At 30.8% G+C, this 14,054-nt stretch overlaps 1 non-coding gene across 1 annotated transcript; it reads left to right on the top strand.

Annotated features, from left to right (window-relative positions):
* Positions 1-11,975: 11,975 nt before the first annotated feature.
* On the top strand, positions 11,976-12,082 carry LOC149512616 (small nucleolar RNA R71). The gene has a single exon (XR_016332220.1). It is a non-coding gene; the product is annotated as a small nucleolar RNA R71 (small nucleolar RNA).
* The last annotated feature ends 1,972 nt before the right edge of the window (positions 12,083-14,054 follow it).

Below are 14,054 nucleotides of genomic sequence, written 5' to 3'. Positions count from 1 at the left end.
TTAAAGCTTAAGTGAGTGACATCACTTGAAGACTTTTCTCTCTTAGTTGGGAGATTGGTCCAATCTTTTCTCATTTTGTACTTCTTAATTCATGTGTTTACTTGCTTAGACTCAATTGCTTGCTCTGATTGAACTATTTTTGCAAGTGCACAAGTAGTTCAAGTAATAATAAAGACTAAAAAGTCTAGATGTCAATCCCATGGGAATTAGTTAAAGAAGATTTTAGCCTAAGTACCTTTTATCACCACACCCTATCTAAAGTTGGCTCAATTGAAAGTTAGGCATGAAACTAAGATAACTAGGAAAGTAAAGTCAAACAATGCACAAAGCATATTTCTAACAAGAAGTAAACTAATAACATGTAAAACAAGCAAATTGGAAGATTCAACAAAAATAGTAGCTAAAATATATTGCAATGAACTTAACATGAATTAGATTGTAAATCTAATCCAAGAATTGAAAATAACAAGTTCAAGGAACAAGTAAAACAGTAGCTAAAGAACTGTAATAGAATTAACCAACTTAAACTAAATTTAACTAACTCAATTGACTTTAACTTCTAAGAAAAGAAACTTCTAGAAATTATACAAGAAATTAACCAACCAAACTAGAAACTACACAAAATAGAATATGAATGGAATTGAAACAAAATTAAAATGGAATTATAGCAACAAAATTACAAATTCAAAGGAATCAAGCAAAACTGAAACTTAAACTCAAATCTATAAAACCAAAAGTTTAGAAAGAAAAACTAGATCTAAACTTCATTGAATTGAATAAACTTGAACTAGAAATTGTAAAACAGTGAATTATCTAAAATGAAAACAAAATTAATGTGCAAGTTATGAAAGAAAATTGCACGATCTAAACTAGAGGAGTGGAAATTGAATGTTGTAAGTAAATATGTAAAATCGTAATTCAACAAGAGAACTAGATTTGGCTTGTGTCAAATTGAATAAATATAAGCTGGAAAATGCAAGAACATTAAAGGAACTAAGATAAACTAAATTAAAAAACAAGAATTGAGAAGGAATTGCAAGATTTAACAAGAAAAGTTAAAAAACCAAAACTGAGTTAAACTTGGTAACTATCGAGTTATGAAAGGAAAAATTAGATATAGAACTCTCCAAAGAGAATGAACTCAAACTAAGCTAGAACAATCTCGATCTACAAGTTTATGACATAGATCAACAAATAAATCACACAAAACAATTGAAATCCAAGCTCAATGAACTTAAATCCAAATCAATTGCAAGAATAGAAAAATAGAGCAATTACAAGAAAATTTTGCCAAACAGGATATAAATGTAAGAATTTTAATGCAACCAAATGATATTAAGCAAGAAAATTGATGAAATAAAAAGTAAAGGAATTGCAAAAAAAAACACCTAGGTAGGAGAGAAGCAACTTGAAGTACTATCACTCACTCAAGCTTTTAATTTATCACTAAGTTCAACCGAAACTTTGCAAAATTTTCTGGAAATGTGTAGATTGAATTTGAATGAGATTGTCTCTAAATTTGAAGATCAATGAGTCACAAATCCAAGGAAAAAATTGAATCAAAACAAGCAAGATTTGATCAAGAACCATTCCAAAAATTACAGCTAGGTTAGAAACTAAAAATGCCAAACAGATTTGAGAAACACTTGAAATCACTAGAAATTGAACAAGAAAACTTAAAGATCTTAAACTTTTATTAAAGAAATCTAAAAGTACATTCAAAAATAAAGAAGTAAGTTAAATTTTGGTGGAAAATAAAGGCAATTTTTTTCCAAACAACCTTCTAAATGAACAAGGAGAAAAAGGAGAAAACTATTTAGAAAGAAAAAAAAAAGTAAATGTAATGAAAAGGAAAATTTGGAAAGAAAAAATTGTAAAAGTCCCCTAATGTCCAACCACTCTCCCTTATTTATAGGCAACTGGAAGGTGCTTCAACTGCTAAAAATACTGAAAAATTCCAGCTTAACTGCCACTATTTTGGATCATTCCATCTCAACTACTTTTTATACCTTGCTTCCTTATTTGCTTCTTCTTGCTTCCTTTTACTTCAAACTTTCTCTTTTTAATCTTTTAAGCTCCAAAAAGTCAACATTATGTCCAATTAGAAGTCTTCAAATGGCCATATAAGTAGTTCCAATTGGTCCATCTTTAAATCTCAAAATTAGCACCATAAGTCCTTGATCATATTGCACATGCATCTAACTGCACACCTTGCATCATGTATTCAATATTTGGCACCAATTGTAACAAAATTTTCCTTCAATTCACTACCAAAATACAGACAATTTAATAGACAATTTATATATGAAAAATTATAGAAAAAATATGGAAAAATCATAAGTCTAAAAATGGCTTCAAACTAAACTAATGCACATATCACCTTTTTAGCACTTGTGAAAATGCAACAAAAGTAACAATGGACTAATGAGCTAAGAAAGACATTTCCAAAGTAAAAATATAAGGATTAAGACTTGAAATAAAGTTCATTTGAGCTAAATTAAGCTAAAGAGATCATAGAAGAAAAGTGTAAGATAAACTCCTATAAGTGGTATTGTAGCAAAAGCACATTAATTTTGGCCTTTCATGACTTTTTGTACAAAAAAAACTCCAAAATGAGTCCAAAATCTCTAATATTCCTTATTTTTCATATTTTCACCTACAAACTGTACATTTATGCATTTAGGAGTATTTTCAACCAAATTTATCAGGGAATAGGCTAATATTCAATAGAAATTGTACTAAAAACATATGATAAAATGCAAAAATTTTAGAGCAATCAAACACCCAAACTTAAACTTTTACTTGTCCTCAAGCAAAACAAGATTGAGCAAGAATCATTTCTAACTTCCAATGCTTCCTTCAATATGAATGCCTCATGCATTGACTAATGGATTTAACTATAGCAAAACCATAAATATGTGTTAATCTATAAGAATCAACCTAAGTCAAGTTTCTTCCAACTATAGTTCCAAATGCAAGCAATACAACTCTCAAATCCTTGCATGAAATCTAATGATGTTATGTAAAACATGAAACTTTTAAAACAAAGATCAATAAAGTGTGATCACATTTCATATGTTTTTGTTTATCATATCTCTCTCCACTAATGTAGATAAACACATGACCAAAGATCATTTAGGATTTTATAAGCTTGTAATGTAAAACTAGGGTCAAGGATAATAAAAAACATTTTAGGCTTAAGTACCCTAACTATGCATTACTTGGTCTAGGTTCATTCAATATTGAGCTATTAAAGGAAAAAAGTTTAAAGCTTGTTCTAAAAAATCACCCTCAAACTTTGTTTTTGCCTACTTTTCTTTCTTTTTTTCTTTTTTTTTTTTTTGCTATTTCACAACTATATTGCTTTTTCTTTCTTTCTTTTTTTCTTTCACAAGTTAGCTTGACCTTTTTTTTGTTTTTCTTTTTATTTTCCCATTCTTTTTCCAAGCTCTACCCCTCTTTCCTAATAATGCATGGCTCATAAAATGATACATGAATGTTTAATGCACATAATGTAAAGAACCAAAAAAGATAGAAAATATCAACTCAAAGGCTTGGGCTTGTAATGTGGTTTCAAAAAAGGAAAAGGTATCATTAGGCCCAAATGGGTGACTATGAAAAAATTATATCAATGTTGGCTTGAAAGTACTGAATTGATACAAAGATGGCCTATATCATTTCCCTAAAAATGTTTCCTTTAAGTTTCATCTCGAGAGATTATCAAAACAAATTCTAGAATATGAAACACTATTTTAAAGACTAATGAAAATAATTATCTCATGCTTACATAATCAATCACTAGATAAAAAATACAAATAAATGATTAAAGTATTAACTCTCAAATGAAAACTTATACTCAAGAGGTCATTAAACTTGCATATCATCTCATTTCACACAATATTCAATCTTTTCTAAAAGCTATATTCATTCTCAATCTCTACCTATCATTAGCTTCATGAAAAACTAATTAAAGAAAGTATACTAATGATTCAAGCTACAAGTCAAGCTTAATTTCAAGGCAAAACTCAAGAAAAATTCAAAAACTTTTTTCCAAAATTTTGAGTAATTTTCCCATACCCCTAAACTTAAAGAACAGATTGTCCTCAATGTGCAAGTAAAAAGAAACAAAGCACAACAGAAAAGGGATAAGAAAACTCCCTTATTATCAAGTAGGCATGATGGCCAAATCTCTTTTGAATGCTTGGTCAAAACTAGTGCATCCTTTCTACAAGCTTTTATTTATCCTATAAAACAAAGAAAACCACTAAATAAAGAAAACCACTACATAAAGAAAACGACATCAATATGTAAAAAAGAAATCATAACCTAATGAACAATTGAACAAGGAAAAAAATAAGCATACAACTGAATGAACAACTAAACAAATGAACAAGGAAAAACTAAGCAATATAGTTGAATGAACAAATGACAATACAAACAAAAAGGAATAACATCTATACACAAACATGAATAAAAAGAAACATGTAAAGTAAAACTTGGGTTGCCTCCTAAAAAGTGCTTTCTTTTAAGTTAAAAGCATAGACTATGAGTTCAAAATCAATCACTCAAATGAATAACATCAATCACTCCCCCAACCTTTCCTTCAAAATAGTGGTTCAGTTGATGCCCATTTACTTTGAAGGGTTCTTTTCTTATCTCATCCATAATTTCTATAGTACCATAGGGAAAAACCTTTATCACCATAAATTGACCTAACTATCTTGACTTAAGCTTTCTTGGAAAAAGCTTTGAGCGAGAATTGAAAAGCAAAACATGCTATTTGGGCTCAAATGTCCTATCCAAAATGCATTTGTCATGCCATTTTTTCATCTTTTCCTTAAACAACTGAGCATTATCATAGGCACACAGGAAATCATCAAGCTTAAAGAGTTGTAAAAGATGTTTCTCACCTACAATATTTAAATCGAAGTTCAAATTCTTAATAACCTTATATGCCTTATGCTCAAGCTCTAATGTCAAATGACAGGCTTTACCATATACTAACTAATAAGGTGACATTCCAATCAAAATCTTATAGGTGGTCTTATAAGCTCATAAAGCATCATTCAATCTTTTAAACCAATCCTTACAATTCGGATTCATGATTTTTTTAAGTATGGACTTGTTTTCCCCATTCAACATTTCCACTTGACCATTACATTATGGATGGTAGATGGTTGCAACCTTATGAGTGACCTTATACTTAGCTACCAATGTATCAAAAACTTTATTACGAAAATGGGAGCCCTCATAACTTTAGGAGTTCTAAATATAGAAAATATGTTCTTTCTTAAAAAGTTAAGTACCATCCTAGCATCATTAGTAGGTAAAGCTGTCACCTCTATCCATTTAAACACATAATCAACTACCATCAAGATATAGTGGTTATCAAATGATGACATAAAAGGTCCCATGATGTTTATACTTTATACATAAAAATTCTCTACATCTAAAATCAGGTTTAAGGCCATCTCCTATCTCCTAAATAAATTCTTAACTTTTTGACATTGATCACACTTCTAAACAAATAAATGTGCATCTTAAAATATAGTGAACCAATAAAATCTTGACAAAAACACTTTTGTAGCTATCCTTTGACCTCCAAGTGTCCACTATAGTCAAAAGAATGACAATGTCTCTGTATATCCTCTACTTCTTCCATCGGGACATGTCGCCTTAAAATCTAATCTTTACATTTCTTAAAAAAGTAAGGCTCATCCCATACATAATATCAAAAATCATACAAAAACTTTTTCATCTAGTGGAATGATAGCTAAAAGGGTAAAACACCTCTAATAAGAAAGTTGACAAAATTAGCATACCAAGGTAGACTGTCATGCCTAAATGCCATCAACTACTCATTCAAAAAACTATAATTGATGCTCATATCACTATTAATGCTGCCATTATCTATGTCAACGCTGCCATTATCTAACCTAGAAAGGTGATTAGCCACATGGTTCTTCGATATTTTCTTATCTCTTATCTCCAAATCAATCTTTTGTAGGAGGAGAATCCACATAATTAACCTAGGCTTTGTATTTTTCTTATCATGAGAAATCTAATCATAAATGATCAGTGTAAACTGAGCCTCATTCAAAGTCCTGCTTACATAATTTATGGCGTGAAACTACTTTTCTTATCCTTTGACCTAAGATAACTCATACTGCATAGTCACTAGCACCACTGATTTCATTAAAAATTTAGCATTTTCTTACATCTTTTTAGTGTAATTTCTCTTGAATTTTGGCTTGTTCCTTGATAAATTTGACAAAAATACTCCTAAATGCAAAGATGTTCAATGTGTAGCTGAAGAAATTGAAAATGAAGAACTTTGCAGATTTCAAACTCATTTTGAAAGAATTTTGGTGCTAAAAGCTAGAAAAGGTTAAAACTAGTGTTCTTGTGCTCTATTGTCACTTATAGAAGTTTTTCTCAACCCTTTGTTCTACAATTTCTTTAGCTCAATTGAACTTAATTGAACTTTATTTCAAATCTTAATTCTCATATTTTTCATTTGGAAAATTTTTTAGTTGAATAATGCATTAATAACTTTGTAATTTTTTTTTTTTTACAAATGCTTGAAAGGTATATAGGTGCATTCGTATAGTTGAAAGCTATTTTGGACTTGCAATTTTCTAGAGTTTTTCTAAGGTTTATAATGCATAAAATGTCCAATTAATGTTTTGAATTTTGTTAGCAAAATGAAGAGAGAGTTGTTTACAATTGGTGCCAAAATGAAAGGATAGATTTCAACCATGGCCGTTGGATGCATAGGTCATGTGATCAAAGAGTGTGGCATTAAACTTAAAGATTAAAAAAGAGACCAATTAGAGCTACTGAGTTGGTTCTTTAAAGGCTTCTTATTAGCAATAGTGTTAACTTCTTGGAGCTTATTGGATCATAAAAAGAAGGCTTGAAGTAAAGGAAAGCTAGAGGAAGTAAACAAGCATATAAAAGATTCAAAGAAGTTGAAGAAGAATGATCTAGTAGGATGTAAAAGTTAGCTAAAACTTTATGCTACATTTTTAAAAGCTGAAGCACCACTTATTTTTTTTATCAATAAGGGAGAGTGGTGGGCCATAAGAGACTTTTAGGTTAGTTTTTACATTTTCCTTGTATTTTACTTTCTTTCTATCTAAATAGTTTCCTACTTGTCATTTAGAGGGCAGTTTGGAAGAAATTGCCTTTATTTTCCTAAAAATTTACTTTTCTTGCTTTAATTTTCAATGCACTTTATGATTTCTTCAATAAAAGTTCAAGATTATTAAGCTTTTGTGTTCAATTTCAATTGATTTCAAATATTACTCAAATCTATTTGGTGATTGTGGTTTTAACCTCTTTTTAATGTTTGGAGTGGTTTTTGTTCAAATCTTGCTTGTTTTGAACCCAAATTTTTTCTTGGATTCATGACTCATTGATCTATAAACTTGGAGAAAATCTTTTTCAAATTCCATCCACATAATTCCAGATCTAATTTAAAAATTGCAACTGAACTAAGTGGCAAAGCTGAATCTTGATTAAGTAACAGCAATTCAAAGGACTTTTTTCTAATTGGGCATTCGGTTTGCAATTCTTACACTTTATATTCTTCATTTCATCTATTTACTTGTAATTTTCATTTGTTGGCATTTAATTGCTTGTATTTAGATGTTGTTTGGCTTGTTTTTCTTGCATTTGCTCTAATTTTCCTATTTTTGCACTCGGTATGAATTGTAGTTCATTAAGCTCAGATTTCAACTATTTTGTGTGATTTTTCTATTGATCTATATTTTAAACTTGTTGATATAGTTTGTCTTAGCTCAACTTAAGCTCATTTTCCCTAGAAAGCACTAAATCTAAGTTTTTCTTTCTTGACTTGGTAGTTTCCAGGTTTAACTTAGTTTTCTATTTTTCATTTTTTCTTGTTAATTCTTATAATTCCTTTTCAATTCTTGTTCTTCAATTCAGTTTCTCTTATAGTTCCTTTAATGTTATTTCAATTTCCAGTTCATGTTCTTGTAATTTTATACCAAATAGATCTAGATTTTTAGTTTATCATTTAGTTTCCAGATTTGCATGCACTTTTGGTTTTCATGTTTATAGCTTAGATCTTGTAATTTTCTTTTGTTAATTGTATTATAATGTTGTTTCTATTTTGTTTCATTCATTGTTTGTGCACTTACAATTTAATTTCATGCAAATTGAAGCACATTAGATTTGCATAGTTTGCTAAATTTGCATTTTTTTCCAACTTTGCACATCCTTTTCGGTTTTTGCATGTTCAATTGAATTTTGTGTTTTTGCTTCTTAATTCTCAATTATATTCTATTGTTACTTTAGTTAAGCTATTGTATTTTACAATGTATAGCTTGTTTAATTCATTCCTTAGGATTTTTCTAGTTGCTTTTTGAGTCTGAAGTTGAAGTTAGTTAAGGTAGTTAGTGCTTGGTAGTTGAAATTAGTTAATTCGATTTACTTCTTTTAGTTTCTATTTTTGTCATTTTCAATTTTTTGATCAGGATTGCATTTTAATTCATGTTCATGTCATTACATTCTATTTTAGCTACTATTTTATATAGTCTTGTTCTTTGCTTAGTTTACATATTGCAAGTTTGCATCTCATTATACTCATGCTTAGTACTTTGTTTGATTTTACTTTTATAGTTAGCTTAGTTTCATGTCCATTTTTCAATTGAGCCAACATTAGATAGGGTGTGGTTGATAACAAGTACTTAGGCTAAGAACTTCTTTAGTTAATCCTTGTGGGATTAACATCCAAACTTTTTTGTCTCTATTATTATTTAAACAACCTTTATGCTTGCAAAATTATCCAATCAATCACATATGAGCTTAAATGGTAAAGCCCAACTAGGTGCTATGATGACCGGAGCATAAACTAATTTCTCTTTAAGCAATGTGAAAGCATGTAAACAATAATTATCAAACTTAAACTTCACTTCCTTTTCCAACAACCTGTATAATGGTTTAGAAATCTTGGAAAAATCTTTAATGAACTTCCTATAAAACCCCATATGTCTAAGAAAACTCCTAACACCCTTAACTGTAGTTGGAGTTGGAAGTCTTTCTAACACTTTTATCAACCTCTTTCCCTACAGAAGAAACCTATGACCTAGCAATATTCCCTCTCTAATCATGAAATGACATTTCTCCCAATTAAATACTAGGTTGGTCTTCTCGCATCTAGTCAACACAAGAGCTAAATGATTGAGTTAGTGCTCAAAGCTATCATCTAAGACCTAAAAATCATCCATGAACACTCAAGGAACTCCTTAACGATATTGGAAAATATAGCCATCATACACCCTTGAAAAGTAATTGGGGCATTACAAAGTCCAAATGGCATTTTCCTAAAGGAAAAGGTACCCAAAAATAGGTAAATGTACTATTCTCCTAGTTTTCAAGTGTTATAACTATCTTGTTGTATCTGGAATAACCATTAAGAACATAATAGTACTCATGTTCAGATACTCTATTCAACATCTAATCAACAAAAGACAAAGGAAAATTATCTTTCCTCATGGCGTTGTTCAACTTTCAGTATGCACACTCTCCATCTAATAATAGTCCTAGTGGGAATCATCTCATTATTCTCATTCGAACCACTATCATCCCACCCTTTTTTTGGCACACATTAAATTAGACTGACCTACACATTATTTGAGATTGGATAAATGATGCCAGCGTATAGCCATTTGATAATTTCCTTTTTCACCACTTCCTATATGGTTGGATTCAACCTACGCTTTATTTCAATGGTCAGTCAATATCCATTTTCCATTAAGATCTTATGCATGCAAAATGATGGACCAATATCTCTAATGTCGGTAATGAAGCAACTTATGCCTAGCTTATGATTACGTAAAACAACCAGAAGTCATGCCTTTTGATCATTAGTCAAAAATGCTAAAATAATCATAGGAAATGTGTTATCCTTGCCTAGGTAAGCATATCTAAGGAGTGAGGGCAAGGGCTTAAGTTCTAAGACTGGTAGCTTTAGAACAAAAGGCTTAATCACTTTAGGAAAAGAATCAAATCAACTAGCTTAGAGATTTCTCACCTAGGAATAGAAGGCCTAAGCACTAGCTGGTGCAAATCGACTTGTAGAGACCATCATAATATCATTATTATCATCATCACCTAAATCCATATCTTCTATATCATTGACTATATGGGACTCTTTAAGTTGCGAGATAAGGTGTTCTAGGTGAAAAATATCATCAACCAAATCATTGACTACCTATGCCCTTAATCACTCATTAGAATCATTAGGATATTTCAAAACCTTGAAAACATTAAACCTAACCTCCTAGTTATGAACCCACATGGTCAATTCTTTTTTTTACACATTAACCAAAACTCCTCTCGATTCACCTTTATATCTAGTGCTACAAAATCAGCAGAAAAGATGAATTTTTTTACCCTAACTAAGACACCCTCCATAATTCCTCTAGGGTATTTCAATGACCTATCGATCAACTGTAGAGTCACAGAGGTGGACTTAACCTCTTCTTTGCCAAATTTTTAAAAAATAAACCAAGGCATCAATTTAATACTAGCATCTAAGTCATATAAAACTCTATCAAAAGACATACTGCTAATAGTGCAAGCAATGGTAAAACTATCAGGATCATTCAACTTTACAGGTAGTTCTTTCTAAATTAATGATATACACTCATTGGTTAATGCAACTATCTCGTATTCCTCTAATTTTTTTTTTCGAAGATAATGTCCTTCATATATTTAGTATAGATAGGCATTTGCTCTAATGTATTCACAAAAAAGAAGTTGATATGTAACTTCTTAAACACCTCTAAAAATTTGGAAATTTGATTCACCTCTTTCTGTTTTTGAACCTTTTAAGGGAAAGAAATGTACACTTAAATGGCTCAATTGTGGCTCAACACTAGGAGGAACAGGCTTAGATGAACTAAAAATTGAGCTCAATGTAAGTGTTTGAGGTAACTTGATAGGTATTACACTCTTATACATTTTCTTACCCTTTTCACTATTTTAAACTAGGACTCCCTCAAACTCATCAACTATTGCATTATGAGAACCTACCTGGACTGGGCCACTAGCTACCTATCTCACACTTCTAAAGGTGATGACTTTGCACTATTTTTTCCCTTTCTTCAAAAGTTTAACTTATATATTATTGGACAAGGTGCCTTGGTGTCGAGTACTAAGTAAGGTAGCTAAGTAACCTATTTGGGTCTCTAGGTTCTTAATTGAAGCTGTCTGATTATGGATCATGGTGTTTTGGGTTTACATGAAAGAGGTTTGAGCTTTAATTAGGGAACCTAAAAGATCTTCAACTAAGGTTTCTTCTCAAAAGGTGGCATAAATGGATACTGATATGTGTAAGAGTGTAGGTGCTACTATTATTGATATGACATCTAATGAAAACCTAAAGGGTATATGGTCTAATGTACTAGGGCTGCTATGGTGGTACATGATTGGGCTGAATTAGGGTAAGGTTACTATGCTACTATTGATTCCATGAAATGACAAGGTTATTCCTCTAACTTGGGTTATATGTGGAAACATAAGGGTTGTTGGGCTGCTTAGGATTCTATCCTATGTAATGGACACTTTCTAGGTGACTAGGACAAGACTCCTCTAGGTGACCTACCTTACATACTTCACAATAAATTATGAAACTATGAGTGAACTTGGACTAACTAGGACTTGGCTCAAATAACCTTAAGATTTAGAGACTCTAAAGATTTGAATGAAAAATCTACCTTAGCACTTAAAGTTGTAAGCTCACTAGCTTTGTCCGTCCTTGAAGCTCTTTTAAGATACTTTCTATCATTATACCATCGATAGTTATTAGTGCCCATATCCTTTATCAAATCATAAGCAATTTCAAAGGTATTACTCATCAGGGCACGTCCTGCAGCAACATCTAGATGGTCTTAGTATTAGGTATTAACCTATTTTAAAAGGTCTGGATCTTTAGCCATTTAGGTAGTCCATGGTGTGGACACCTCCTTAAAAGCTCTTTGTATGTTTCCCAAGCTTCATACAAGGTCTCTAAGTCATGCTAAAAAAAAGTGGTGATCTCATACCTAAGCTTAGTTATCTTAGCTAGAGGAAAGAACTTAGCCATAAACTTCTAAAATAAATCATCGTAAATAGTAATAGAATCTGGTGGCATCAAGGCTAACCTACTCTTGGCTTTATCACTAAAGGAAAAAGGAAAAGATTTAAGGTTAATGGCATTCTCCATAACATCATTATGTTTGAAAGTATCACATATCTCCAAAAAGTCCTAAAAAAGAGCATTCGAGCCCTCATTTGTATGACCATTAAATTGCACTGACTATTGAATCATTTAGATGATTACAAGTTTAATCTTGAAGTTATTGGCTTGGATGTTTGGCCTTTTAATGCTAGGTTGAAATCCATTAAGATCGGCACAACATAGTCTCTAAGAGCTCTAGCATCTTGCTCAGCCATAGTGATTAGAGGATCGAGTTGTCTTTCCCATCTAAGTCTCAAGCTTGGGATCTAGAGGGATTAACTCATGTCTCCTAGTTGAGTGCATACATGGGCCAAAGAACACTAGATCAAATGAACAACTTAAAAAAAAAAATCTAAGTATGTATAGCTAGTGAAAATGGACAACAAAGCAAGCTAGACTATGTACACACTAAACCAAAACAATCTTAAGACTAGCCTATTATATGTACACTCAAGGTGAACCAATCTATAGAAGAGCATGGTGAAGCACGATATTAGACTAAGACTCTTGACTTCTAATCCCCAACAATGGCACCAAAAACTTGATTGCATTATATCTACAAGTGCACAAGTCATTCAAATAATAATAGAGACTAAAAGGTCTAGAAGTTGATCCCATGAGAATTAGTTAAAAAGGTTCTTAGCCTGAGTAACTTTTTTTTCCACACCCTATCTAAAGTTGGCTCAATCAAAAGGTAGGCATGAAGCTAAGCTAATTAGGAAAGTAAAGTAAAATAATGCACAATGTATATTTCTAACAAGAAGTAAACTAATAAAATGTAAAACAAGCAAATTGGAAAATTCAACAAAAACAATAGCTAAAATAGATTGCAATGAATTTAACATGAATTACAATGTAAAGCTAATTTAAGAATTGAAAATAACAAGTGTAAGGAACAATAAAATAATAGTTAAAGAAGTGTAACTGAATTAATCAACTTGAACTAAATTTAACTAACTTAACTAACTTTAACTTCCTAGAAAAGAAACTTCTAGAAATTATTCAAGAAATTAACCAACCAAACTAGAAACTACATAAAATAGAATGGGTGAAAATTGAAACAAAATCAAATTGGAATTAAGGCAACAAAATTGCAAATTCAAAGGAATCAAGCAAAATTGAAACTTAAACTCAAATCTATAAAATCAAAAGTTTTGCAAGAAAATCTTGATCTAAACTTCATTGAATTGAATAAAATTGAACTAGAAATTGTAAAATAGTGAATGATCTAAAGTGGAAACAAAATTAAAGTGCAAGTTATGAAAGAAAATTTCAAGATCTAAACTAGAAGAGTGAAAACTAAATGTTGCAAGTAAATTTGGAAAACCATAATTGAACAAGAGAAATAGATCTAGCTTGTGTCAAATTGAATGAACATAAGCTGGAAATTGCAAGAACATTAAAGGAACTAAGAGAGAAACAGAATTAAAGAACAAGAAAAGTTGAAAAACCAAATCTGGGTTAAACTTGGTAACTACCGAGTCATAGAAGGAAAAGTTAGATCTAGAACTCTCTAAAGAGAATGAACTTAAATTGAGCTAGAACAATCTCAATCTACAAGTTTATAACATAGATCAATAAAGAAATCGTACAAAACAATTGAAATCCAAGCTCAATGAACTTAAATCTAAACCGATTGAAAGAATAGGAAAAATAGAACAATTGTAAGAAAAATTTGCCAAATAGAATGTACATGCAAAAATTAAAATGCAACCAAATGAAAACAAGCAAGAAAGTTGATGAATTAAAAAGTGTAGAGTAAAAGAATTGCAAACCAAATTCCCAGCTTGGAGAGAAGCAACCT

This window comes from Durio zibethinus, chromosome 22 (assembly GCF_047325235.1).
Source record: "Durio zibethinus cultivar Kanyao isolate XHJ-2024 chromosome 22, ASM4732523v1, whole genome shotgun sequence".
Taxonomy (NCBI): Eukaryota; Viridiplantae; Streptophyta; class Magnoliopsida; order Malvales; family Malvaceae; genus Durio; species Durio zibethinus.
Note: the sequence above shows the minus strand (reverse complement) of the source record. Positions and strands in the feature narration are given on the sequence as shown.